Source organism: Ambystoma mexicanum, chromosome 13 (genome assembly GCF_040938575.1).
Source record: "Ambystoma mexicanum isolate Mex_15411 chromosome 13, UKY_AmexF1_1, whole genome shotgun sequence".
Classification (NCBI taxonomy): domain Eukaryota; kingdom Metazoa; phylum Chordata; class Amphibia; order Caudata; family Ambystomatidae; genus Ambystoma; species Ambystoma mexicanum.
The window spans coordinates 678,759,235-678,765,541 of NC_090938.1; positions in this window are offsets into that span (position 1 = coordinate 678,759,235).

Below are 6,307 nucleotides of genomic sequence, written 5' to 3' on the forward strand. Positions count from 1 at the left end.
GATTAAAAAAAGAGACTTGATCACAGAAGGCCCTGATGCTAATGATTGAACTGTATCCTTGTGCAAAAGAAGCCAGAGACTGTGCTGTCCTCGATTGAACCAATTTGTCCCATGCTGAAAACGTGGGGAATGGAGGCCAACAGCCTGAACATCCTGGCGTATCATTTCTTGAACACTTCTTTCTTTTACATAACATTGTTTCCCACACTATTTGTATTTAGAGATAAGGATTGGCAATAGGTTTATTAGTGTAGGCCCTTTTATTTTGACAAGACACCACTAGGAATGTGTTTTTATTTGATGGTTGTAGCTTGCTCCCATCTGTAGATTTAGGATTAGGTAGGCGTTTTTCATACCCTTTTGAAGTTCAATAAATACCCTTGAACTGTGGTCACTTGTGTCCGTCTTACTTTTTATACCATGCCTTCCTTACATATGGAGTCAGGAGTTGGATGTGACTCAATTGAAACAAATTGGGTAACCCTAAAATTCCAGAAGCTTAGTCATAGAGCCTCAGAACCCTCTGTTGCCACGAAAGAATCAATTAGCTTTGATATCTGTGGCAGCAGAGAAGCTACTATCCCTCCAGGGAAGAGAGGAATGATTCCCACAGACTTAGTTTTGATACGCCCGCATGGGTATTATATAAGATTGGCTCCTAAATCAGGCCTGGTCTGGAAGTTCAGTCTAGACGCTTTGGAAGGCGTCATAGATCCTGACTTCTGGGGAGACACACAGGTTCTTTTACAGAACCATGGTGAAATTCCATTTGAAGTACATAGTGAGGTCAAAAGTGCACAGGTAATTCTTGAAAAGGTGCTATTTCCTCGTTTTAGAGAGAGTGTATCGGAAGATACTGAGAGAGGTACCTTAGGCTTTGGGGAAGCTGATGAACCTTCTACAACTGAAGAGAAAGGGGAAGAAGTGTTTACCATTGTTCCCAACCTAGCCTTCACTCAGCGAAATGATCCAGCCCTCGCTGGTCTTTCTTACAAGCAATTCCCGAAGGGGAGGGAGTAGAAAAGGGAAGTCCCTTTTCCCCCTAAAACAAGGACTACTGAATAGAAAGGAAACATCCACAGAAGGCCTAAGTAAAACTCAGTTAGTAATCCCCAGAACCCACTGGAAGATCATACTAGAGATTGCACATTCTCATCTGACAGGGGGACACTTAGGACAATCCAAGACCCAGGCACATATCAGTGGGCAAGTTCTACTGGCCAGGTATCCATGCTGATATAAAAACCTTTATTCAGAACTGTGAAATATGTCAGAAAACCATTACTCACATTCCCTTGTCTGCCCTTCCGAATCCTTACCAATAATAGAAGTTATTTTCTCAAGGGTTGGGATGCATATCATTGGACCTTTGGAAACCTCTAGAATAGGTAACAAATATGACTTGTGATTGCCGATTAGGCGACCCGATACCACGAGGCATTTCCTATGCGGAACAACACCACCCAGCAGACTTTAAAACACGTATTACCGTATTTCTCCAGAGTTGGTTTTCCAAAGGAAATCCTGATGGATAACAGATCCAATTTCATGAACAAGTTCATTGGTGAACTCAAAGCGTTGCTCCATATCACCACCTTAATAACTTCAGTTTACCATCCCGAACAGATGGATTGGTTGAAAGATTCAACAAAACACTCAAAATGATCCTGAGAAAGTTGATAGATAAGGATGGGAATGACTGGGACCGTATGATCCCCATGGCACTATTTGCGGTAAGAAAAACCCCTCAGGCATGCAATGAATCCTCTCCTTTGAACTACTTTATGGTAGAGAACCTAGAGATGTCCTGGACATGCTCCGGGAGGCCTGGGAAGAGAGAGAAGAGGCACCCATTTCCCTTTCGCAAACTGCTACCAAATTGCGGAAGCATAAGAAACTTGTTCGAAATCTAGTCTATACTCATATGGAAAAAGCCCAAGCACAACAAAGGACCACTTATGACAAAAAAGTTAATCTGAGTTTGTTTTCCATAGGACTTAAAGTATTGGTTCTGGAGGCCACCAGGGGGCGCAGGCAAGATGGCTCCTGGACCTGTAAGGTCCCGCGTTGGCCCCGGGAAAGCAGTGGAGACAAGCCGCAAGAAAAAGATTAACCTGCCCCAAAACAGGAAAAAGTGAAATCGGAAGCAACGAGGAGCCCGGGGGTGTTTGTGCGACACCAAGAGGTGCCCCTGACACCAAGATATATGGAGTCGCTCTCCGAGGCTTCCCCTCCCCCACCCGACTCTGCGCGCGGGCCGGGCTATGTGGAGATCCTCGCCCCGGACTTGGCTGGTTCGTCTGTCGGGTGGCTGGGGATCCACCGACAACACCCAGAGGAGCAGCGGAGCCCCGCTGGAGGCTCCGGCAGGGAGAGAACACGCACAGTGAGACCGGCCACTCTGTGCCCGCGAGGCGGTTCACAGAGCCGCACAGGCACAGTTAGGGGCAGAGGACACAGCTGTGGAGCTGCCGCTCATTAGCCCGAGGCCCGGAGACCCGCGGACACTGACAGGGTTTCCCCCCCACACCTCTGCCCGGGCCGTCGCGGGAGCGCGCCCGGGCGTCACCACCACGTTTGGCCCCCAGGCGTGGAACGCCATTGCAGACACAGGGGAGTGGCTGGGGGTCTGGACATCGACGTCCCAGCTGGGGATAACATTACCCCTTCCTTGGGGTCCCTCTACCGGCTCGGGCCATCGCGGGAGTGCACCTGAGGCCCCCCCTTGCTCCTCCTGCCCCCCCACTCACCCCCCCACCAACGCCACCCACACTACGCATCAAGAAAGTCCACCCTGAACACATAGGGGACGAGGACACCCGTCTCCCTATCACAGGGCACATAAGGCCCCCGGGCCTTACCCCAGCACCAGACAACGGCCCCCACAGTGACCACAGCCAGGCGGACAGCGAGGGGGTGATCCCCATCGGAGCCCAACACCTACTAGAGTCACACAGTAGGTAACAAGTCACAGTGGGGTGGGGTGCCTCCCCTATGGACGCCACCCCTCCTCACCAAAACAGAGAGACACGCTGGAGGCAAGTGAGAAGACGCTGATTCAGACAGAGATCCTCAAGCCAGGGCTCTGAAAAGTGGACAAGGGGCCGCCCTGAGCCTGGGTTAACAAGTGAAACCAGGTGGGTTGCATCACCCCGGGCTAGATGATAATAGACTCTGAAGACCTGTCCGACATGAGACTGGACACAGTGGTGGCAACAGCGGTGGGAGAATAAGCCTTTGTTCGAGGGAAGACACCACTGGACAAACCAAGAAACTACAGAAATCACAGAAATTTGGGGAGAGGTGCGCCCTATGATTTGGAAGGAGACCCCAGCGCAATATCAGTTCAAAGCAGGAAACACAGAGATGGAACCTTGGGCCCACCCCTGAAATGCACACCATGCAGAACAACATTCAGGCAATCCTCGACGAAATAAGGGGCATGAGAACAGACATGGGGGCTAAATTAGCTGACCTCACGGTCAAGGTCTCCACATTGGAAGACCGAATGGAGGGGCTGGAAAACAACCAGGCATCTGCAGACCTCCAGGAGACACAGATGGAGATGAGATTTAAGGAAATGCAACGCCGCGAAGAGGAACTCCGCCTCAGGGTCCATGATATGGAAAACCGAGAAAGGAGAAATAACCTGCAGATCTTTGGCCTTGTGGAATCGGAGGGGGAGACTCAGATGGGCCTAGAGGGCAAGGTACAAGAGATCATCAGGATCGTCCTTGGAAATGATTCAGGAGAGACTGTTCTGATCGACAGGACTCATCGGGCGAGCAGTGGCGGAAGGGGTCCACGATCGGTGCTGGCGCGCCTCCATTATTATAAAGACAAGGCCAGGATACTGGAAAGGGCGAAAAACATGAGAGACATTCAATATGGGAACTCTAGAGTGGCGGTCTTCCAAGATCTTTCGGCCTTTACAGTACAGATGAGGAAAAATGCGGGGCCATCACTAGATGGCTCCAGGAGAAGGGGCCCCGATATCGCTGGGGGCATCCTTTCTACCTGGCATTTGACTGGCAAGGTGAGAAGTATCAACTGGTAACAGAAGAAGACATCCAGAGAACCGCTGAAGACCTACTTGGAGACCTTCCAAGGACATCAAGAGAAAGGAGTGGGGGAGACCCGGACCAGGCACCTCGGGGTCCAGACCGGACCCAGGGGAAACTAAAAGTGTAAGGTACTCGAAAATTCCAGAAAACAAGGCATCCCCCTGCGGGTCGTGGAGGACCGCCATGAATGCAATGGCAGGGTCATGTAATTAATCACTACACTGTAACTCACTACACAGTCTCACAGGGGCCCGAGGTCCAGGAGTAACACATGTAGCCCCAAGTTGTTGCCACAGTTGGCCATTTGTTGTTTAATGGGTAAGAAACTAAGTTACGGAATTCGCCTGAACAAAGGTCTGTGTGGTTGGTCGCTGTGGGGACCATATGCTTTGTTTGGGGGACCACGGGGAATTTTTTGACCCACACTGAACACCAACTCTTTGAGGGGCTCACAAACGGGATGACAAATTTCATGGTGAGGGGAATACAGGTTCGGGGGGCCCCCACTGGGACTCCTAGGTCAATAGAAATTTGGAGGCAAATTTTTCTTTTTGTTGGCAAAACGGTATGAGGGAAATCCCTCGCTAACAAGCATCCCGGGGCCAGGGTAGCATCCCTGGTGGTTCGTTGACAAACCCCAACAAATGTTGGGAGACGTAGATGAACGCCTCGCAAAATGGGTAGGGAAAGTTGGGGAAAAGAAGGGGGAGGTGGTTGGGTAAATGTAGGGGAGTGGAAAGGTTAAGTTGGGGACAAGGGGACGGGGGAAGACCAGTTCGAGCTGTGGGGTTTCTTTTTATGCCTCACAATGTGTTCTACTGGCTGTTAATACAAAGGGGTTCAGGGAATACGAGAAGAGAAACGATAATGATTGAGGGGAAAATAGGCACACTGAATGTTAAGGGGCTAAACTCCCAGAATAAAAGATCACTCACTAGTAACATGTTCCGCAAACAGCGCTTGTAGGTCCTCTTCCTTCAAGAAACCCATTACAAACAGGGAAAAGAATCAATGATAAGGGGGAAGGATATTGGACACAACTTTTGGCCCTCACATAGAAGTACGAAAAAAAAGGGGGTGGGCATTCTCCTGGGCAAGGCCATCCACCTCACTGAAATAGAGACTAAACGGGGCTTTGGGGGATGATTCCTAGGGGTCAAGGGCACCTGCGAGGGCGAGCGTATGACATTAGCCACGCTATACACACCCAACTTGGGCCAAATCGGCTTGCTGACTCAAATCTTTAGGGTAATGGACGAATGGGCAGAAGGGGCCATGATACTGGGAGGGGATTTCAATCTCATAATGGAACCCCGATTGGATTGGTGGTCGGCAAAGGGCACAGAGACGAGGGGGGCCTCCAAGGATAACTTGGCCATACAGACTCTCCTTAGAGAACATTACTGGGTGGCCGTATGGCGCAGAGCATGGCCTGGTCCGGGGAGGTACACCTTTTTCTCTCCCCCACACTATAAGTACACAAGAATCGGCCTCTTATTAATATCGGAGGAGGGGAGAGGGCGGTCGAGTCCACATGGGTGGAGGCAATAACATGGTCAGATCATGAATTGGTGGTGACAAACTGGTCACTCCCGGTCTCCCCGAGATCGTCCCGATGGTGGTGTAATGATATGCTCCTCCATGACCCGATCTTCTGGGAATTTATGAGAAAGGAAATGTTGGCCTATTTCGAAACAAACGACAACGGGGTGACAGACATGGCCACGGTATGGAAAGCGGCTAAGGCCACTTTCAGGGGCCTTCTAATAGCGTAAGGCTTGTGGCGTAAACGGGAAAGGGGCCTAATTGAAAACAAGATCCGGGCAGAACTAGGGACCCTAAGAGCCAGGCTTGGCCTACCGGGGGAGGATCGTGAGGCACTCCTAGTGGAGATGCAGGGGAAAAGACAGGCACTGCATGCTGTCCTCATAGGGGAAGTTCTTAAGAAAGTCAGATATACCAAACAAAGGTACTATGAACGGGGGGATAGAGTGGGGACCCTCCTGGCACATAGGACACAGGGATGTAGACTGGAGAGAGGGGTGGGTCTTATTTGGGACAGAGGCGGCAGGATCCATAAAGGACGGGAGGAAATCGCAGAATCCTTCGCCGAGTTTTATAAAGAACTCTATACTAAGCAGGACAGTGAATCACTGGAAAACATCCAGGCTTATCTGGCCGAATACTCCCCGCCTCAACTAAATGACACAGAACGGGAGGCCTGTAAAGACCGGAGGGGGGGT